Below are 22,947 nucleotides of genomic sequence, written 5' to 3' on the forward strand. Positions count from 1 at the left end.
ATAGAGATTAAAGAACGCTGGTTCATTAGAAATCTTCGACTTTATCAAGACTTAAAAATCCCAGAATTACAAGAACAAATTCTGATTTACTCACATAAATTCTTCAACAGTATCATCAATTCGCCGCACAATGCAAACTAAAACCTAGCTAACTATGACTCTTCGGAGGCAAATATGGTTAAATGACAACGTTTTATTCATCGAAAGTGGTGAATATGTAAATGTTGTAAATAATATGTAAATAGTTTCAGTTCTCCTACGTTTACTCGTAATTATTCATATGTGATCAAGAATCGTCTTAGTGTTGCGAAATGTGTTTCTTGTTAATATTTTTCATTTTATTTGCATATGGACTACTTTGTAAACTTAAAAGACTGTTGTTATCCGATTAGGACTTCGCATTTTTTTCCTTAAAATGTGCTTCATATTATATCAGTGAATCGTTTAACCGACTCTGCACTAAATCTGTTTCACCTCTGATTGCCTCACGTGACCATCACGCTTACTTTAGTATGTTTTACAAATTTGCAAGTTTCTCAAGATATTTTCAACTTGTCAAGAAGTGCCTCTCTATAGAGACTATGTTGCTTATTAATTTATTTCCAATGGATTACTGACTCTCGGTTATTGTTTTTAATGAATTACTACTTTTGTATGCTACGCAAATCAGATCGCTACCTTTAGTCACATAATCTATCTTAGCTACTCTCATGCATCCCTGCTTATTTCAGTCAACGAAGTACTTCTATACTCATAGTACGATAAACTGCTTCCAGCACCTAGTCAATGTTACGACTTAATGCTATTAATAGCTATGACCGAATTTTGATTTAATTTTATCTATCAAGAATGCCGTCTTTCATGACTTGCCACCTCGACCATTTTTCGCTTGCGGGCGCGGTGCTGATGCACCCCGGAAGTAATAAAATACAAGCGAGCGGCTTTCGGCCTTAATTGATTTATTGGTTTAACCTCAGTGTAGTTGATATCTTGTATGAAAGCTATGACTTGATGTTCATCCCCAAAAGGGACCGATACAGTGCTGCAGGTGCTAGGAGTGGGGCCACTCCGAAGACCTTTGCTCTAACCCAGAGAGCTGTTGCAAATGTGAAAAATTTTACCGAAGTTTTAAACAAGAAGAAAATCCTACTTGTATCTATTGCCGTGAAAATCACGTCAGTAGTTATCGTGGATGCGTTTACTATAAAAAGAAATTTGAATGGGAAAATGCTAAGAAACTTCCCCAGAAACAAGCAGGATTCACTCCTAAAGATGAAGATTTCCCGAAAATACCTACTAAAATTACTGTAGGAGAATGCAGATCACAGAAACCAACTATTAAAGAAAAACCCAAGAAAACTATTCAAGTGCCACCTGCAGATATTAATGAAGCATTTAATTGAATTTAACACCGCAGTGTCAATAACTTCAACAACGGACTTATTGACTGTATAGAGAAATTACGCGCAAGATCCACGGCCGAGAAGCTTATGTTTGGATTCAAAGCAGTATCAATGATTATGAAAATAGCTGAAGAAGATAACTAACTTCATCTATGCACATTTTGGACTTTTTTAACTTTTCATTTCTCAGTTATTTACTGAGTTGTTTTAAACGTATGAAGATTTGACTTATCTGTGATGCAATCAGCACCAGATGTTTAATTTTTCCATCTTTCCCTCACTTTACGCATATTCAGTACTTGTTTTGGATTCGCCTTTTGGCGGGGCGTTTAATCGCTTTATCTCTGTATTTCACCATTGCCAGAGGGCAAATTTTCAACTAGGCACTCAAAGTGGTGGATCGGTTATATGCCACCACAGACCATGGAAAACCGAACTGAACTGAAAATAAAGCCATGGATATTTAAAACTACATATAAACTTCAAGATTATACTTAGTATGAAGACAATTGTACCCAGATTGTTAGTTACTAGCTCTTTCGCCAACGCTTGCCCTACACATGTTTTAAATTTAAGAGAAAAGACGTAGCTGCACTTTTATGAAATTGTGTTTTCTAAATGGAACTGTGTTGCCTAAATATAGGAAGAGCGGTGGGTTTGGAGTACTTTTTTTTTCTGTTTGTACTTGATTTTTTTCTTCGCTCTGCTGTTCACCACAGAAAATTTCAGGAATCTAACTCAGAAATATGGTTGAAGCATGTGTGACGATAATTCAGCGCTTGATGTAAAATTGAAGGAATTTTAAAGAAAATCTAAAAATCCTTACCTAGAGATGCATTCTCAAGAATATACGTTTAGCGTTAAAGAGCTGAATTTTATTTCCTTCATGAGAACTTTTCTGAAGCCTCAGAGGAAGAATTTATAAATTAAAATATTTAAATAATAGTAAAGAGTTTCTGAGAAAACTTTACATGGTGAAATGTATATTAAGACGAACGTGCTAAGCATTAATATAGTTTCGTGAGATAATTTTCTTCATTTTTAATCTCACGAAGATCCGTCCTGTTTCCTTTTGTGATACGAACAGGATCAATCTTCCAATGTTCAGCCATTTTCCCTCTCGGCTGCTGTTGAGTCTCCAATATAAGTAAATTTTAAACTGCTCAATTTTGTTTCACTTGAGGAATATATTACGCTTAATATTAAGACTGTATTTCTAGATAAGTATTTTAGAATTCTACTGAATTTCTGTCAAGCTTATATCAAGTGAAGAATCATCGTCAAACAAGCTCTAAATCAAATTTCTGAGTTACGTCCCCGATAAATTTTGCTGGTAACAGCTAACATAAGAAAGCATTTAAGCACAGAACCAAACAGAAGAGAATAAGAATTTATTCCAAAGCCACCACTCTGCCTACAAGAGGCAATGCAGTTTCATTTTTAAAAAAATTCCAGCCAGTTTTCAGAAAGCCCAATAAATTTGTCTGTCAGTACGAAATGAATAGAGCGCAATATTCTACGAAAAAACTGGTAAGTAACGAATAGTTAAATCATTCTTCATAATAATTATCTTCTCAAACTGTAAACCTAATTTTAAAAATCCATATCAACATGGAATCAAAACATGTTTCCATGCCAGATGCATTTCATGAAGAAATTTGAAATGTTTGGGAACTAAATTTCCGAAGTATTTGAGAATCCCACCTGTATACGCTCCATTCAATTGCTTAAAAGTTACTAAAGAATTATAACAAATTTTCTTGTAAAGATTTAGAGATAAATGCGATTATTGATTAGGAGCTATGAACAAGAATATCATACATTTGTTTGGAAACGGAAATTTGTTTGAACAGAAATTGAAACAGATAAGTGAGATTTCCTGCGCAACAAAGTTTCACTTTTAAAAATTTTATATGCCTATATGTGTCGCATAATTTACTTGAATAAACTAGAACCGAAACATTTATTACGACTGTGAAAACATTTATCTGCATTGTGTTACAAAATTTTGTGAAATTAAATTTTTTTTTTATGTAAACGGTGTGTTAATTCAAATTTTTGAATAAGATATGTTTTAGATTTTTGGATTTTCAGAGGGGTTACTCATATTCGTTTTTAATGGTAATCAAGCTAATGTAAAAATGCACTCAAAATCTAAAATCTTAAAATATCTTCAAATTCTTCCCTCATGTATTGGTATAATGGTTAACTGAATGCAAAATTTATTCGTTGGCAGCGTAAATTGTTTCGACAGCCTCCAGTTTCAGACTACAGGTTTGATAGGATTAATGTTTCTTTCGTACTATGAAATGCTAATTCGTAACCGAGATTCTCTTTAATAGATAATAGATTTTATTATATTGTATTATCAGCTCAGATCTCAAATTTCCTTTTGTCATGAGGTAACGCAAACCGCACTGGAAACTAATTTACAAACTGTGTTCACTTCAGATTAGTAATACCTATTCCAAAGTTGAATGATCTGTAAACAGTCAACCTAACGGCTAAAATGCAAAATTATCTTAACCCGTTAAAACCTTGACAACTATTTTACTATAATCAAAAAGAGAGTTTGACGAAATCCAAATAAATTTCATTAAGCTATTTTTGTGGTTAGTAACGGAAGATATAACACTGATCTAAAACGATCACTTGCTGTAATAAAAAAAGTTGTTGAATTTGCTAAACTGTTGTCTAAATAAGATCAAGCCCACGAAATTCATCTTGGTAAGGAATCAAGATTGCGGCTGTCGTTGGCAAAAACCTCAGCCATCATCATGCAGGTAACAGTACGCCTTTGCTCAGTTCCACGCCCAATTTTGAAGGATAACACTTCGGGGTGACGCGTTCGAGAATCTCCTACCCCTCTTTCCCTACTATCAACCTCTCGAGAGAACTTCCGCCTTGTCGTATATTTAGAGTGTCCCATGCCGGACAGACACTATATATTTACACACCTTCATGCCTTCTGCGGGACTCGAGTCCGGGCCTTTCGGTCCTGCAGTCAACGTCGCTAACTACTATGTTGGCTGGGATGTATGAAACTAGAATGACAATAATGAGGGTATTTTCTCTTGTAGTTAAATTTCAAATAATTATAAATAGAAAGTTTAATTTAGAGTTAAACATCTGATATGTCAACACCAGAGCTGAATTCTTGGTTAGCTTCCCGGTAGCGTAGCCATTGTTTAATTTTGACATTCAGGCGCATTTAGCAGGAGCCACGTTTAGTGAAGCAGTGGCAAACTCTCCACAAGAAGAGGTAAACTCTTACTTTGAAGCTCTGCCACACTGAATTGACAGTTTTATAACTTTCTAATCTTAACCAAAAATTGTGACTTGAGCGAAGAATCATAGAACACCTCAAAACGAAGGAGTTAATGAAATATTTGAATTGATGTCACAATGCATCTAAATGTGAAATTATTTTATGCTCGTCCGAAACTCAGAATTTGTTTGTCATTCTTTTTTTGAACAGAAGGTTGCAGCTGAAAATAAATGTATGTTTTTCGTTATTTAAGAAACTCAACAACTTTAATTAATCACGATACGCCTTTGAAGAAATTTGTGTCTGCATGACAGAACACTGGAGACGAACTCCTGCAATGGTTATTTCCTTTTAGGAAAAATCGACCGATTTCCAGAAGACCATCCAATCGGGCATAGCACCCGAAGTCCCCGACGAGATTTCTACATAGCATTGGACGAAAGTGACAGTCAACAAACAGTATGATGTTACATTTGCAACCGGGCACTACTGCAGACGCAACGATTGAAATCGATGTGGTGTTTTATTGGCTAAGTGAGTCCTCCAGTAGAGAATCGAATGGAGCATTCCCCCAAGGAAAGCATCCTATCTAACCAATATTGCGACTACATTGACAAGGGGTAAACAAGACAGTGCCAGTTCGTCTCAGCCAAGCCTAAAACATCCTTCGAATGGACGGTGGTTCTAATCCTGTCAAGCCTGATTATATATGGCCGACATTGCCTAGGTACAGATCCCAGTCACTAACTTCACGGCCTTTCCGACGTTGTCCCCCCGTTGGAGGGCTGCGTGACAGATGTGGACCTTTAATTTGCATGGAAAGTACTTAATTTTTATTTCTCGGCAAGTGCCCCTTCCATGAGACTTCACTCGCAGGCAATCGAAATAATCGTTCTGCATATACTCTCGTTCCTGGAGAATATAACAGCTCGCACAGTATGCACTCCGACAATTTAATTTAATTTCTGTGATGCAGAGTGAAGATAAATGTTAATCAGATTTAGGGTTCAGACTTTGGATTTCAAAGCTGAGAACAGCTTTGAAATATGTTATCTCTGTAAATTTAATTGATAGGTATATTAAGTTACTCATATATTTAAATATAATGTATAAGACAACATGTATAATAGAAATTCTGAAATTTGTGAATACATTTGGTAACCTTTAAAAGAAAAACTACATTTGCGATATTCTTCTGAAATTAGCGAAATATTTAGAAGCAATTTCTCGATAAAATTGCTTCAGAGAAAATTTTCGAGGTTGTTCCTCAAAAAACTTCTATCTTATCTATTAGTTTTATTCTACAGTTTAAAATATTTTAAAAGATATTTTGTAGTGATATGAAGCTAGAGCTGTAAATAAATGCGATTGGTAAAACGGCACTGTCTCGTTCAAAAAGAGATTTATAATCAACCTAATACAAATTTTTACTAAATTAGTCTTATCTTCGCTATCAAATAAACTTTGTGTTCATAATTATTTGAAATTTAACTACAAGAGGAAACAGCTTCATCGTTTTCATACTATTTATTATATTAAAAGTCATCGTTTTAGATTTCTGTTACATATTCGGCTATAAACCTCAAGAATAGATTAATAAACTTTAATTTGGATTTTCACAAAACAAGTTTTGTGATTATTTGTGATTGCAGCTAAATAATTTTTAAAGGCACTAATATTTCAAAAGGTTAGATGATTTTGAATGTTAGGTGTTACAGTGGGTGTTGACAGATAATTCAACTTTGTAATAAGTTCTAATCAATGCAACCAAGCGCAGTTTTTAAATTAGGTTCCAGTGCTGTTTGCGTTATTTGAGTTTATTGTTAGACTCAAATACCGCATACAGCGCTCAAATGACTCAAATAGAAAATGTGGTTTCCTAGCATATGGTAGAAACCAGTAGAGTCCATGTTGTATTACAATGAATTTCCACTCATAATTAGCATTTCGTAGCACGAAAAACCATTAAACCTATAAGCCTGGAAGTAGAGGCTGTCGTAACAATCTTACGTGGCAAGCGAATAAATTTTCCCTTAAATTGATTAGCTTTAATCTGACATTAATTATTAGAGCAACAATTTCCAGCAATTTTAATAGTTAATTAGTTTCGTGTCAAGTTTTACATTATTTTGATTGCCATTAAAAATAAACCTGAGTAACGTCTCTCAAAATTTATAAGCTGTGATATAAATGTTATTGAAAGATTTGAAGATAAGGATTTGATTACATTTATTATTTGGCATCCAATCGTTATTAGAATATTTTATTTTCCATAATTATGTTTTACTTTTATTGCAGCTTGTATAATGATGATTCAAGCTTCAGGGCTTTTCCGGCATTAGATCAGTGCGCAAATAGATTGCAGGCATATTGATTAAAAACTTAAATTAAAAAAAAAAGTCTTATAACAAAACGCAGATGAAATTTTAACTCTTAGAGACAATTTTCCATTCCTAGTTGAGACACACGAATTATGTCAAATTTGTGGAGATTAATATTAATGTTATAATTGTGATTTGGTCTTAGAAAATCTAAGAAGTCTTTCGTTTCTGTTCCTTAACAAACGCATGATATTGTCGTTCATTGGTATTGATCAATATGAACATTTATCTGTGATAACTTTTCAAGAATTTCTGTGATAACAATTAACTTACTATTGAAAAATGAATTCAACTTATATAGGTTGGACATTTCGGAAATTTAGTTCTTCGGATTCCAAAACATTTCAATTTTCTTTTGAGTTGCATCTGACATGACAATATCTTCCGATTCGATGGTGCCATGGATTTATAAAACTATATTTAGACTTTCAGATCACAATATTTATGATACAAAGAACAACCAATTGGTTACTCACTAGTTTTTTCTCTTGTACTCTTGTACTTTATGTATTTTAAAGCTGCAAACGTCAGAACGATAATCTGGCTGAAAAGAAAGTTGTTAAACTAACTGTTCTGCGAATTTAAGGCAGAGCGGTGGCTTTCAAATAAATCTGAATTCTGCTATTTTTACTGTTCTAATATTTCATGCTGTTTATTCACTGCGAAAAATTTTAGGAAATATTTCGGAAGTTTCATTGAAAGTGTGAGTTTCGGCGGCTGTGCAATTGATGTAAAATTGACAGAATTTAAAAAAATTCTAAAATTTTTATCTAGGAACGCATTCATTAATGTTCCATTCAGGACGTCTTTTCTAAAGCCCGCTCAGGAAGTTTTTATTAGTTTAATTAGTTAAATAACAGGTTAGGCTTGCTGCTAAACTTTCAGATATGAAAACTTGTTTTATACCTAACGTGTTAATTATCAATATAGTTGTTTTAGCAAATTTTTCACACTGCCGAAGAACCGCCCTTTTTCTATTTCTGGTTTCCAAACTATCGGTGTTCAGCAATTTATCCCTCCTCTGTTGATAGGTCCCTCACTATAACTAAAGAAGAAGTAACATTTAATTTTCCACTTGCTCAAATAATACGCATATTTACTGTGTATTATTTTTAAACTACATATTTACTGTGGCAAACAATCAAAGAAGCAGAAAAACTCAGATGCTCTCTTAAATGTAGCCTTTCAGCAATTATCATGCAGGCTGCTTTTTCTCTGAAGCTTCAATCAATAAAAGGTTGCACTCCTTGTGCAACCTTTTACCTTCCCTGCACCATATATTAATGAAGATGAGATATCTTTGGCTACACAACTATTTTCTACAAGTAGTGGCAAATACTGAGCTCCCAAATAAGTGAATCGCATAATTTTGTCCTTTGCATTCAAAAATCTCGGATATGTCTGACATCTGAAATAAATTTTTTATCTTTACCTCTACGAGAGAAATGTACAGGTTTTACTGAGTTATTTCAAATTTCCTCAAAGTAATAATAAATAAGAAAGCCCATTTATGGAAAATTTAAGTGAATCAGCGATTTACTTGATCCAGAAGACGAGTCGTCACTTCCTGACACTAAAGGCGGCTTTTGACAAAAGCTCACGTAAAAATATATGTAAATAATTTACAAACTTTACTAATTTATGCTTTTAATGTAGTAACAGCAACATATAATTATTTTGACATTTTATGCATAAAGTTTCATTGCAAATTTTAGTTGTAATAGCAAAAAATCATAAAATTAACATTATATTCGACCATAAATTTGAAAAACTAATGCATTTATGTCTGGTTCGATTGAAGAGGTTACAACTCTAAAGGTATTCTCAACATGTTCATCTGATGCTCTGGTTTTAATTTTTCCCATAGTATCACTATATTCATTAGTCAAACATAGCAATGGTTTAAAATTTTATTTAAACTTATTAGCTTACTTCACATAGTAAGGGTTTAAGATTTTTTAAATCTTAGGAGTTTTAGTTTAAACTTTTATACTAAGAGTTTAAAGATTTTTTCAAAGTTTTTCTAGTGGAATATACGTATTGTCAAATAATGACGGCAATGAATAACGAATGACTGTATAGTGAGAATTATTTATCTCTCGATAAGCATGATCTATAAAATTCCAAAAAAGACTTGTGATCAATTTTTCCTTGACTGAATGTCCGTTAGCTATTCCGTTCAACTTATTTGAAAAATTGTTGGAAATATGTAATCGATTTTAAAAAGAGTCACAAAATTACAAAAAGGTGGATTTCTTTTCCGAAAATATGGAAATCGGTTACAATATTCTTGTATCAAATCCAAAAGTAAGGTTGTATATTGTTATCCATTTTTAGGGTTATGTTCGTCTATCGTGTTTAAATGTAAATAATTGTAGGCATTTATTTGAGCTTGCTTTATCTGGCCATTCAGAGACCATTTTATTTTAATTTAATTCAAATCATGAAATAGCCAGTCGATCAGCGTTGAGTCCGGGCTTGAATCCCGACCGCAACCGTGAAATATAGGGCGAAGTCTTGATATTTCGATAACGCTTCGCATTCTCTTCTTAGATCGCAGTAATGTTTGCTTTCGACCACACATGCAGCGCCTCTGTTTTACTGCACTGTTGTTAATTCAGATATTCAACGGAAATCTACAAGCTTTACTTTGATATTATTGTTATTATTCTGGCATGCAGCGAGGTATTCCTGTCCCTGCTCTTTCCAGATTCCTGAGTGAATCCCGAATCGGGCCTGACGTCTTAAAATGTCCCTAAACAGTATTCTCAGATGAGGTATAAGCTGAGGTCGGAAAATCATTGAAGCCCATTGCTTCGTGCAAGAAAATGCGAAGAATGCACGGAGCTTAACTACACGCTTTGATGCTTTAGTTGCGTATTCTAGTGTTCAGCAGAAATTTATTGTTTTTACCAGAGTTTAATATGGAATCCCACTGGGAGCCTCACACATAACGGCTCTTCATAATTGTTTCACCTTAAAGATGTGAACACTTGAATAAAATGAGAACGTTGTCCTGTAGACTCACTGGCGGTGAGAATGTGATGAGCTGAAGTCCAATTAGGAGCGAGAAAATAGTCATTTGAATCCTACTATGGAAACGTCAAAAGTAGTAAAGTCATGAGTATGTTTTTCAATGCAGTTAAATTTGAGTGAAATACTTTTAGTATACGGGATGGGCAGAACGCTGTCAGGTGTAGATGTCATGGCTCTGTATTTCCTGACTTTCGGGAAGAAATGCTGCTTAGGGCCTGATATTACTGTCCTCGTCGAATATTTCATAGGCAAATTTGTCAGAAAGGCAGGCTGACGTATTTTTGATGGCCTTGTAATAAAAGTTTAGTTAAGTCTGTGCGAAAACTCGGAGATCAACTTAGAGGTCATCGTGAAGATTTTTATTTCGTACGTAGTACAGGGATCCAGTGACAGTTCTGAGAATCTTATTCTCTATCATCTGCAGAGACTGGATAAAGATGTGATCACTTGAGATTAATAAAATGAGACACCTTGTCTCTGCAGACTCAGTGGCGGGTGAGAGTGTGATGAGCTGAAGTCCTATCAATAGCGAGAAAATAATCATTTCAATCCTGCTACTCTATGGTCAAAAGTATTTAAATCCTCAGTATGATGTACATATTGAGCCATAACATTAATATTTAACACTGTTACTTCCCTAATGAAACTGCCCGATAATATCGTAAACTGTTTGATAACTTTTTTCCAAGTCTGAAACACTGAGGCCATTTGCTTTTCAGGTTGTATTTAAATGAGACGATATAAAAGAGAAAAATATGTTCGATACTTCAAAAACCCTTAATAAATTCGCAGTTATCTATAGAATGCATATCCAATATGATAATTGGAAACAAATAAAAACTTTAGAACTGTTTATCGCATTGTAATTTAGCATATAAAATGTCTTGTATCAGTGACATTCAAACGTTTTGGCTATGAGACCACATTGAAATGCAAACAACACCGAAAGACAATTTCACGGACGTAAACAGAGACTAGACCCTTAACAATATAACATCAGTTCAGATTTTTTAGGACTTTATTCACGTTGCGATCTTGCTATAAATTTTAGATATTCCAAATGGGATTTCAATACCACTATTTAAGGAACTTAGATTTGTGGCTTCGACAAAAGTGAATCCTCAATACTTTAAAATATTGTTTGATACTCTATAGAAGATATAAAACATGTATAAATATACAAATGCAAATTAAAATACGTAATGCAACAACAAATACGGAAGACGGCTATGAATACTTAAGCATAATAATAAATAAAAGCTTTCTTTCGAAGAACAAATGTCTTAACATCACTGACAAGGCAAATTTGAATTTTATGCTCTGTCTACAGTTTCATACGAAAAAATCGAATTAAGTATTAAAGCTAAAGAACAATCCGCATAACCATCATCCTCTTTGTATTTCCGATGTTTTTCGCCGGAAATTTGATTCGAAGTTCTGTTTTGATCGGATCGGTGTTTCAGACCCAGCGCGCATATTCGCATTGCTGTAACGTAGTTCATTTGTCGTAATGCAGAATGCTGTAAGCATGTAATAATTTTTAATACCGCAGAAATTTATCCTATAAGGAAGAAACGTTACGCTTGCAAAAAATATTAGAAGATGTATCAACTTATGAAGAATTCATTCAAGAAACTGATGATGAAAGTGATAATGGATTTTTTAAGTTCTCATCATAGTGATTCAGAAATCGGCATTTATTGCTTTATTGGAAAACACAAAATAGTCCAATAGTAAAAAGAGAAGCCTAAAGCTGATGTTAGAACGCCTGCTAATAACATTATTACTAAATTGCCTGGAAACATCTGTAACGCAAAATATGTGCAGACTCCAAATGGTTCGTGGGAACTTTTACTAAGTAAACAAATGATGATGAAAGTCGTCAGTTATACAAATATTTATATTGAATCTATTTCTGACAACTTTTAAACAGAGAGAGCTGCTCTCACACAACTGTAACAGAAATTCGTGCGTTTATACTTTTTTTATATTTTTGTGGTGTTGTAAGTTATGCCATATAAATGTGCAGGATCTGTGGGCAACAGACGAAACCAGCTTATATCCTACAAATTTTTTTTTATCAAGATGTTTGCGTTTTGATGACATAGGAACTCTAGTCGTCAGGAAAGAATCAGATAATCTTGCACCTATAAGAGAGTTTTTTGAAAATTTTGTGAATAGCTGCCAGCAATATTACACTGTCAGTGAGTTCATAACAGCTGACGAAAATTTTGAAGCATTCGGACGAAGACGCTTTTCAGACAGTATATTTCTAACAAACCTGTGAAATATGAGATAAATGTTTTTGCGTTAATTGATGCAAGAACGTTTTATACGCGGAACTTGAAAATCTGTCCAGGTTTGCAACTACAAGGTCCGAATTTTATGAAAAACTCACCGGATGAAATCGTGAAACGAATGTGCCAAAAACTCTATAGATCTGGTCGAAATATCACTAGAGATAACTGGTATACACGTTACAATCTTGCAAAGGATCTGCTAGACGAAAGCTAAATATCGTCGGAACAATTCGAAACAACAAAAGAGAATAAACACAGAGTTTGGTTCCGGTAAAAGTCGAGAAGTGTTTTCGTCAATTTTGGGTTTTCAAAAAGATACAACTTTGGTTTCTTATGTTCCTAAAAATATAAATGTGTGAATTTCTTATCAATAATGCATGACGACAATGCAATGGATAATGAAACAGGCGAATGCAAGAACGCCTGAAATTGTAACATTTTACAACCTAACGAAAGGGGCTGCAGACACAGTTGATGAAATGTCAGCTTCGTATTCTACATTCAAAATGCATAAAAGATGACCTATGGTAGTGCTTTTTTCTGTTTTTAATACCGCAGCAATAAATGCGAGAATACTCATTTTGTCCTCCAAAATCTATAAAAGTAGGCATTATTTCTGAAATATCTTGCATTGAGCCTCATCGAGGAATAAACAAAATTTCCTGCTACGATACCACCTTCTCTTTCGAAAGTACTTCGAGTAAATTTTCACGCCGATTCCAGAAATAATGATGATGGACAACCGACGCAAAATAAATGAAAAAAAATCAGAAACAAAAATCGCTGGGTGTTTGTCCAGCGAAAAAGGACAGAAAAACCATAACGCGCTGCGCAAAATGTGAAAAATATTTGTGTCTTGAACACACGACAACACTTTCTTCAACGTGTTTCTAACATTTGTTTCATTTTTCTCTCTGTCAGTGGTGGTAATAAAAGAGAATAAAGATTTACTGCAGTGTAAAGGTATGCTATGTTTTTCTATATTAATACAATACGTTTTTCTATTCCTTTAAAAAATTTTATTTCTTAAAAAATATTATAGAAATTAAAATTTTAATTTTTACAATTTGCGTATTTTTTAAATTTGATCATAACATTTTGGCATAAATGTAACACTTTTACCTGAAGAGAAACAGTCTTTTCTTCAAAAAACACGATCCGGGTCTTTTGAACCCAGGACGAGTGCTCGTGTAACTCAAAAGAGCGCGCGCACTCCCGTGTTAAAGAAATTTAAAATTTTTGTTAATGATTATTTGTTAATGATATTATTCTAATGTAATGAAAGCAATATAGAATTATTTTGACATTTTATACATAAAATTCCATTGTAAATATTGTTTGAAATTGCAAGCAAACATTAATGTAGTATTCCCCAGTGAATACAGTGAATAAATGTGTGTAATGGGCCTTCAGTCCGCAGTCCTTTACCACCATACATTATATAACAATTAGGGTAGCCTTATTTGTACTCTTAATTCAACTAGATGGTACTGTTACCTTCCTATACATGTACAGTATATCAACGATGAAAGCAATTATTCTAGAAGAACTGATAGGAGTTTTCGATGGGGCAATTATTAACATGGTTTGGCATAATCTTGAAGGTCTCAATGAAGGTTTTGTAGTTGAAAAGTTGAAACTGTTTGCCAATTTCAGTTTTAAACATTCAATTCAAAGATTTCTATTGCAAATAACTTATAAAACCATAATAAATTTTTTTATCCGAACCTAAATCGTTGATAATCCAATGGAGTCCATTCTTTCCGTGTCCCCCAAAATTTCAATATGCTCACCAGTGGTTGACTAAATTATGATCTTTGCCTAGGAATTTCAAGGCATTATTGCGAAAGACATGAAATGCCAAGAAATGTGTTTCCATGTGCCAAATTGTCACTCCAGCATGTAGTATGAGTTGTTGCAAGAAATGTGATAAATTTTGCAAAAAACAATCTACCATGCTTAAGCATTAGGAAGTAACTTGAAAAAACACCTGTAACAGTACTAAGCAGAACCTGAGAAAAAGAAATTAGAACACTGCCCTAGTATTGTATAGGTTATGCTATCACGATGGCCATCGAAAAAACATGGCTGTGATAGTAGCAATTAGCAGAAATGCAGTTATTTGCAAATCTGTCTATTATTCCTAAGGCAAACATGCAGAGGAGAGTTTAAAATCGATTAAATTGATGCATGCATAATATAATTTAAAAACTCAAATTAATAATTAGTAAAGAAACGCATCATTGCGTACTTTTTATTTAAAAATGCAATTACTTGTCGAAAATAAAGGTGCTGTTTGTTCAGAAGAAGTCGCATTTAACGGTGGAAGAGCTGCAAGATCGCGAACTTCAAATTTCTAAAATCAGTGTCAACTCGTGACTTCCCAAATAAGCAAATCACACAATTGCATAGATTTCACTGATCATTTGCAGTGTCTGCTGTATATAAGAAGGCGCATGCATAGAAAATCTAAGTGAATCAATGATTTACTTGATTCAAATGGCGAGCTATCACTGCCTAACACTCACGATGGCTTATGACAAAAAATAACTTAAAAATATATTTAAGTAATTTTAAACTTCTTATTAATGTTTTTATTATTTTAATGTGGTGAAAGAAAGATAGAATTATTATTCTGACATTTTATACATAAAGTTCCATTGCAAATTTTGGTCGTAATTACAAAAATAATTGTAATATTCCCCTTTAAATGTTAGAGAAAATGATTGATGTCTGGTTCGATTGAAGTGGTTGCAATTCTCAAGATGTTCATCAGAAGTTCAGGTTCTAAATTTACTGTTAGTATGCTTCAATACCAAAAATATTAGTTCACAACTATATGAACTTCCAAAATAATGATGATATTGAATAGCATATGACTATGCAGTGAGGCATAGGCAGTGAGGCATCTCTCGGTAGGCATGATTTATAAAATTCCAAAAAAGAGACGTCGTCAGTTTTCCCCTCCGCAGAATGCCCGGTAGCCACTTTGTGTATTGTGTTTGAAAATGTGTTATTAATATGCATATTGACTGTAAATAGAGTCGCAAAAATACAGAAATTTTGATTTCGTTCCAAGCAATTTCGAAATTAGTTTTCATATTCTTGTATGAAATCCAACAAAGTATTTTTACTCTGTTTTAGATTATGTTTGTCCAGCTTGTTGAAAGGTGAATAGTTATACGCATTTATTTGAGCTTGCTGTCTCTGGCCATTCAGAACTTATTTTATGTCGAATCCCGATAGCAAAAGTTAAAATAAAATACTATGTCATCGGGGTGGTATCTTAACATTTCTCTGTCGTTTCTGTCTCCCGTCTTACGACCCCGCATTGGACGTCAAGGGTTTAATGCTTCAGTATTAAATATAGTGTTCATTGTGAATTCACTCTTCGCCTCTTTCTGCGCCATGATTCTAATATTCTGTAGTGTTTGATAGTTTTATATTTGCATGTCTGAAAACTGAGGCAATTAGCATTTTCAGACATTTTTCACCAAGCCGTTTCAAAGAGGATTATTTCTACACTCTAAGCACTGTTAATGTATTATCAGTGATGTATATATATGAGATTTGATACAATGAGCAAACCAAGACTCCATTCGTCTATAAAACTCATATTTCGTAAAAGGAAATCAAGCTTTTACAGAATTCAACTTTTACTATTGATCAACTGTAAATGAATTAATTAAGTCATGAAGTAAAAATTGAAATTTAAAAAAAAATTCAAAATTTAAAGCTGCTTGTCATCCTCGGATTATAATAATAACGTAACTCTAATGATAATCTATGAATGTATTTTCTTTTTCGTATGGCAAAAGAATTTTTAAATATTTTCTTTTCAGCCGCTTTCTGGCATGAAATAGAGAAGCGCTTTGTCACAGCCTTTGGATTCGTGTTCCAATATGAAGAAGGCGTGGACGTTCGTTAAGTGCATAGTGTTTTTGTTCCATGGAGGCACTTAAAATTCTATCGTTTGGTTTGGTATGGTTTAGCTGACTGTGGTAAAGCACACTAAGGCTATCTGCCTAATGGAGGGATGCTTTTCGTATAGAAGTTCTTAAGAAAAATTTGCTCATATACATGTTACACATACGATAAGAAACGCCCATGCAACTAGCCCATTCCTTTTGAAAGGAATACATAGGGGAACTACCAGTGTTTAGCAATTTTAGCACTCGGTCGCTGGTGTGCGTGAGCTACTATGGAGTCGAGAGTCTTCGATAGAGCGTTATAATAGCAGAAGTGCTGGGAAGTCATTGGATTCGTTTCCTGAGATGTTGTTCAGGAAAGGGTGAGCAGAATTTACCCTTTACAAGGAGTATAATTTGCGTTTTCTGGTGCTCCTTCGTCAATGTTCTCGCTGATGAGACAGATAGATGACCAACAGGTTCAACTAAAGTACCAAAGTGCCTGATAGTTAAGATAAGCATCTTTTGAAATTTTTCAGAACATGAAAATAAGAAAGATCCTTATGATTATTACTAGAAGAGCAACATTATTACAGCAGGAATTTAAGCAATTATTTGAATCAGTGTCTCATTTCATTTAACTTCATTTCAGCTGCAAAAACGTTTTAAAGAAATGTTAAAAAAACAAGCTTATATTGCAATTGTATGGCTATTAACAACTTTCTAAGCATCTGAAGCTAAATAGACTTAACCGATTAGAAATTAAGGATAATTTGATTTAAGTTTTATTAGGTTCAGTTTCGTCTCATTCTAATAAAAAAAACCTTAAAATGTGTTGAAATGTGGGATGATTGTAAGCGACAATAAAGCTATTTGCATGGAGAAACAACATCGGAAACTTTTTCTGAAGCAATTTATTCGAGAAATTGCTTCAGAATAATTCGCGAATTTCAGAAAAATTACAGAAAATTTGAGATTTCGCAAATATATTTTATATTCGGGTTTGCATTCCCAATGTTTAAATAGATTTCTCATTTTCTTTTAGTTTCCATCAGACCTTCTCCCTTGTACTTTATATTTAAATACATTATAAACTTATATTATTTAAATGTACGGAGATATTCTACTCCAAATTTTCCTACTCCAACGTCTGAACTTTAGCGGTCAACGTTTATCTGAACTTCGGAACACAAATTTATGTTCAACTCTTAAATGAACTCCGCAATCTTATAGGTACTTAGATATTTGAGTAAGTGCATATTATGCGAGCCATTACTTTCCCGAAGGACTGGAGTCTAAGAAGAACGATAACTTCGAATGCCTGCGAGTGAAGTCTAACGAAAAGTGGATCTGTCTAGTGTTGACGAAGAAATAATAAGATTTCTACAAATGGGCAAATATGTATAAGATTATAGAATCCTTGAGCTTTTCAAATGACGAAAGATATTCATTCATTTCCAGCTGGAAACTTAGGTTTGAAATGAAGGCACATAAATCCCGAGTTTCGGACGAGCATAAAAGAATTTCACACTTAGAATCAACGCTCAATTTTTTTATCATTATATCTTGGTAAATTCGTCCATTTATCGCTTTAAAAATTATTGAGTTATTTTGTTCTTATCTTCTGGATAAGGTATTTTTTCTTTTAGTTAATATGCATGAAATACATGTAGAATTATCGACAATTTTAAATTTATTTAATAGCGGCGAAGCCTAATTTTTTTACCATAGCAACCAATAACGAATTAAGTCAGTTTCTGACCGTAGAGGATCAAACGTAAAATTTCACTTTTGTACACCGAAAAATTTGCCTTCTTACTCGCTGGCCGAATTGCTTGTTTTTGCCTAGAAACTCTAATTTTAATTGGAAAATTCTTTTTTTAAGTATTTTAATTGAATGTGGTGTTTTATATTTTTCTATATTTTTCAATTTTTATTGAAGATATTTTGAGGATTTGATGTATTTTTGACTTGCAAGAATTGAATTAATTGAATGAGAAATATATCTCTAATGAAATTAAAGGGAAAACATTTAAATGAAATGCAGCACAAAATACGTATAAACTGAATATTCCCTGCAAGAAATTCATGTGGTGTATACATCAGATATTTTTGTTATTTGTTGGAAAAATATGCAGCTTCGTGATTTATTGGACTACGTGGAAAATAAAAAGTTCTTTTTTTATTACAGTGGGGAACTCACTGCCAGCCGAGGGATGAAATTGCTGATCACTAAAATGTTTAATCCAGTTCGAATCAACAAAGGATGTAGCATGGATTTTTCGTTGAAACAAAAAAAGAAGAAAATTTGCTGACAAAACGAGATTAATTCGTAACACATTTAAAATACGTTTTAACATTTGAAAGTTAAGCAAAAAGCCTTTAGTATTTTAAAACTTTCCGCTGAGGCTATAGAAATATGCTTCCGAGTGAAACATTATTGAACTTTTTTAAAGCTTTAGTCAATGATTTCAAAAATTAAATCTTCGAACTGTTCATTTTATTTCACTTGAAGGATGTGCATTTACGCATATGCTTCAGAATGTATCTTTAAAAAAGTTTTTTTGGAAGTATTTTAAAAGCATAGAATGACTGTCATAAACACTTTAAAGCCACCGCTTTGCACAATAAGGCAAAGCAGTGTGATTTAAACACATTGTGGCAGCAACGGGAGCTTCGTCCGGTTTGCAATTTTAAAATTTATGTAGCACATGATGATATGAAAAAAACTGGTAAGCAACACACTGGCTATCAATTGTTTTCTTAATATAAGTAATCTCAAACTAAATTTAATTAAAAAATTATATGGCATTATCGAATTGAAACTTGTTTCCATGTCAGATACATGTAACGAAGAAATTTGAAATTTTTTTAAACTTGAAAAACTAAATTTCCGAAGTATTTGAGAGTCCAACCTGTATATGTTGCCTTCATTTGTTTAAAAGTACGTACAGGGTGACCACAGATCTTAAACATTTATCAAAGATAAATGCTAATTTGATCAATACTAATATTGATCGATACCAATAAACGCTTCATCATCACGTTTTCCTTTCAGAGGATAAACTTAGGTTTTTTTTTCATCACATGGGACTCTCTCCTTTGAATGTCTGAGAAGTATTGCTCAGGCAATAGACTCCCAGAACAACACAATATCGCAGTAAGACCAATGAACGAGAGTGTCTCAATGCTGTTATATTAAACTCTATGTGTCTGACATAATTTACGCGACTCAACTAGGTACGGAAAATTGAATCTACTGCGAGTATATTGATCTGCATTTTGTTAGAATATTTTATATTGTAAATATTGAGATTTCAATTATCATTATAGGAGCTGTAATAAAAGTGTAAAAAACAAGTGTCAAAGTATTAGGACCATTGATGGGCGTTAGTGAATATTGCTTCAATTTTTATTTAATTATCAAAACCATTAATCTTGTTAAGTACCTTTTAAGTTTTGTTTCTTAGCAGCCAAAGTGAAATCTGCAAAAAATGACTGCACCCAGTTTTATTCTCTTATTACATTTTTTACCTTTGACAGTAGCGAAAAGAGTGTTCAGAATAACTTCTGCATGCCAAGTTCTTTTTTTGCATGTACAGCCCTTTAAATATGCCAGGAAAATATTTCATAGCAGCGTACAATTGAACAAGCCAGCCATTGCAGTAACTGTTAAATATGCTTTACAATTTGCCGTTACACAAATTACACACTTTAGACGAAAATGGTTTTTTGATAGGTCTCAGTCGCTTAGCTAATATTTCTAAATAGGGTATACTCTGTTTTGAAACATTTAAATATTTTTAGAACTTAAGACTTCCTTTGCTACAACGTGTTGCATTTTAGTTTCCGACGCTCTATTTTTGAGTAACAATTATTATAGAGCAGTGAAAGATCTATTGTTTAGGCCAATTTTTTTTTCCTTTCTTTTTGTAACCTTTCTTCGTTTTATATACATCAAAATATGTAATATTATTAAAATATTACATACATCAGTTAGCTTTTAATAAAAATTTGTACATGAATCTCTTTGTAGTGAATTTTTAAATTGCGACGTTTCGATCAATTGTTCTTGCAGTACTAGAAAATCACGTTTAGAATAATCCCGACTTGCTGAATAAACGAAATTAGCAAATCGTTACAAATCCCTGGTCAAGTAATTGAGTTTAGAAAGGTCAGCATCAGTACTTCTACGGTCTGAACTTAGTTGTGCAGTCTTGCAATATATTTAGACGGATGTTCTAAGTGATATCAAGTGTGATTCAGTGCCAACAGTTCTACCATAAGTCTTATAAACCGAAACCAGTCCAAACCTCTTACAGATAATTTCAAATGTTGGTCAGGATTATAACCAAAATATAGCATTGTCCCATTATGATTATAATGTAACTCAAGAGATAATCTATAAATATATTTATCTTAATGATCTAAGAAGATCTTTAAAATATTTCTGTTGAGCCGATTTCTGGTATGCAGATAGGAAAACCTGTTGCCAAGGCCTTGGATTCGTGATCGAATCCTGAAGAAATCATGGATCCTCTTTACGTGTATAGCTTCTATGCGCCATAGAGGCATTTGAACTTCTATCCTTTAGCTTGGTCTCGTCTAGTTGTTTATCACAAAGCACACTAAGGTTATATGTATAAGGGAAAGGATGCATTCGTAGAGTACTTAGGAAACTGCCTCGCATAAACGTCACACATGAAGAAATCGTCCATGCAGTCAGCCCTTTGGCCTAGAATCGAATATAGCTGGGAACAACCAGCCTTCAGCAATTTTAACGCTCAGCCACTGGTGAGCGCGAACTACGATCGAGGAGAATTTTTCTAGAAAGGGTGGTAATAAAAGAAGTGCTAGGTGATTTTTGGATCCATCCTCTGAGATATTCTTTAGCTAAATTGGAGCTGAATTTCCCTTCTCTCGCGAGTGTGATTCGCCTCTTCCTTCTCTGTTTTTGACAAATTTTTCGATGATAAGTCAGCTAAATGATCGATAGGTTTGATCATACTGCTCCAATGCTTTAAAATTATGCAGAAAATGAAAAAACTAAATCTAGCGAAGAATCTCGGTGTGATATGGAATTTGCTGCGAACATGTGTACTTTATGACCAAAATATTGTTCCGCTTACAGTGAACTAGCTTAAGACGATTACTAAAATAGAAAAGTTTTTGCAGCAAGAATTCAAGCACTTATTTTAGTCACTCTTTCATCCACTTCTTTTCATTCATCTCAGCTGCAAACAGTTTCTAAAAGAAAGTTTGAAAAAACGAAGTTAGATGGAACTGCTATGGGTATAATCAATTTTCTAAGAATATGCGTTTGAATTAAGATAATTGATCACGATATGAAGGATTATTCGATATAAGTGTTTATTAGGTTGATTATTAGTTTCGTATTCAACGAGGAAGTAGCATTTTTACAGTCGCAATGTTTTAGCTGCAGTTCTAGCTCCTTGTCACTCTAAAAAAGATCTTTAAAATATGTCGAAGTAGACGATAATGTAATAGGTAGGACAACAGTTTTAACGAGGATGAACCTCGAAAACACACTTTGAAGCAATTGTATTGAGAAAGTGCTTCCTCGGCGTATTTCGCCAATTTTAGGAAAATTTCAGATATTTCGCGAATAAAATTGTTTTCGCGGCTACGAAATAAATTCACAAATTTCCGATATATTTCTCATTATTTTTTAATTTTCATTATACATGCTGTCTTAGATTTTGTATTTAAATATATTTAAAAATTATATTAATAAAATTTATGAAGATAATGTATATCAAAATTTTTCTACTCCAAAGTGTGAACCTTCAATTTGATCAACCTTCCCTTAATTTTGAATAACAGAAATAAAGCTCAATTATCAAGTGAAATCCATAATTTTATACGTATTTAGACACTCGTAGAAGCGAATATTGTGCCAGCCATTATTTTCTCTTGGAACTAGTGTATAAGTAGAATGATTGCCTCGATTACCACCTGCGAGTGAAGTCTTATAATTCCCTTGTCGTGAAGTAGAAAGCAAGCATTTTCTCTGAAAATTAAAGTCTTAAACCTGTCGCGATGACACCCCTCCTCTCCTCCTCCATTCATTTCTGGAAACTATGCAGTCTTCCTTATCAAAAATACACTTATTTATCTATCAGGAAACCGGAAATAGCTAATAAGTCATAAAAATATATAGAAAACTACAATTTTCTGGATACGGTCAAAATGATCGATAGCCGTAATTCTAGGTATAAACAATAATATTGACGAAACGAATTAGTTAAAATGAACAAAAAATATCATTCGTAAGGTAAGAAAAAGTAAAAAAATATTAAAATTATAAATAAATAATTTAAAAAGTTATGTCCAATTAAGGTGTAGATACGGTTAAAATGACCGCTCTCGTAATTCTAGAGTTAAATTAATCTTTACAACTCTGACATAATTTATCTGACTGAACGTATTTATACGAAGATTGGTTAATTGATTGAAAATTGATTTGTTGCAAGCTTTTTCCTCTTAAATTAATTTTCTTAATCAACATGTCTGTAATTAGTGTGTGCACCTAGTTAATACCGAAAAACTTCAATCATCATTACACAAGCTGCGATGGAAATAAAACCTAATTATGAAATTAAATTTCCTAACAACGATTGTAATGCCAAA

Source organism: Stegodyphus dumicola, chromosome 2 (assembly GCF_044657685.1).
Source record: "Stegodyphus dumicola isolate Sdum_Otavi_A_Nest chromosome 2, ASM4465768v1".
NCBI classification, from domain to species: domain Eukaryota; kingdom Metazoa; phylum Arthropoda; class Arachnida; order Araneae; family Eresidae; genus Stegodyphus; species Stegodyphus dumicola.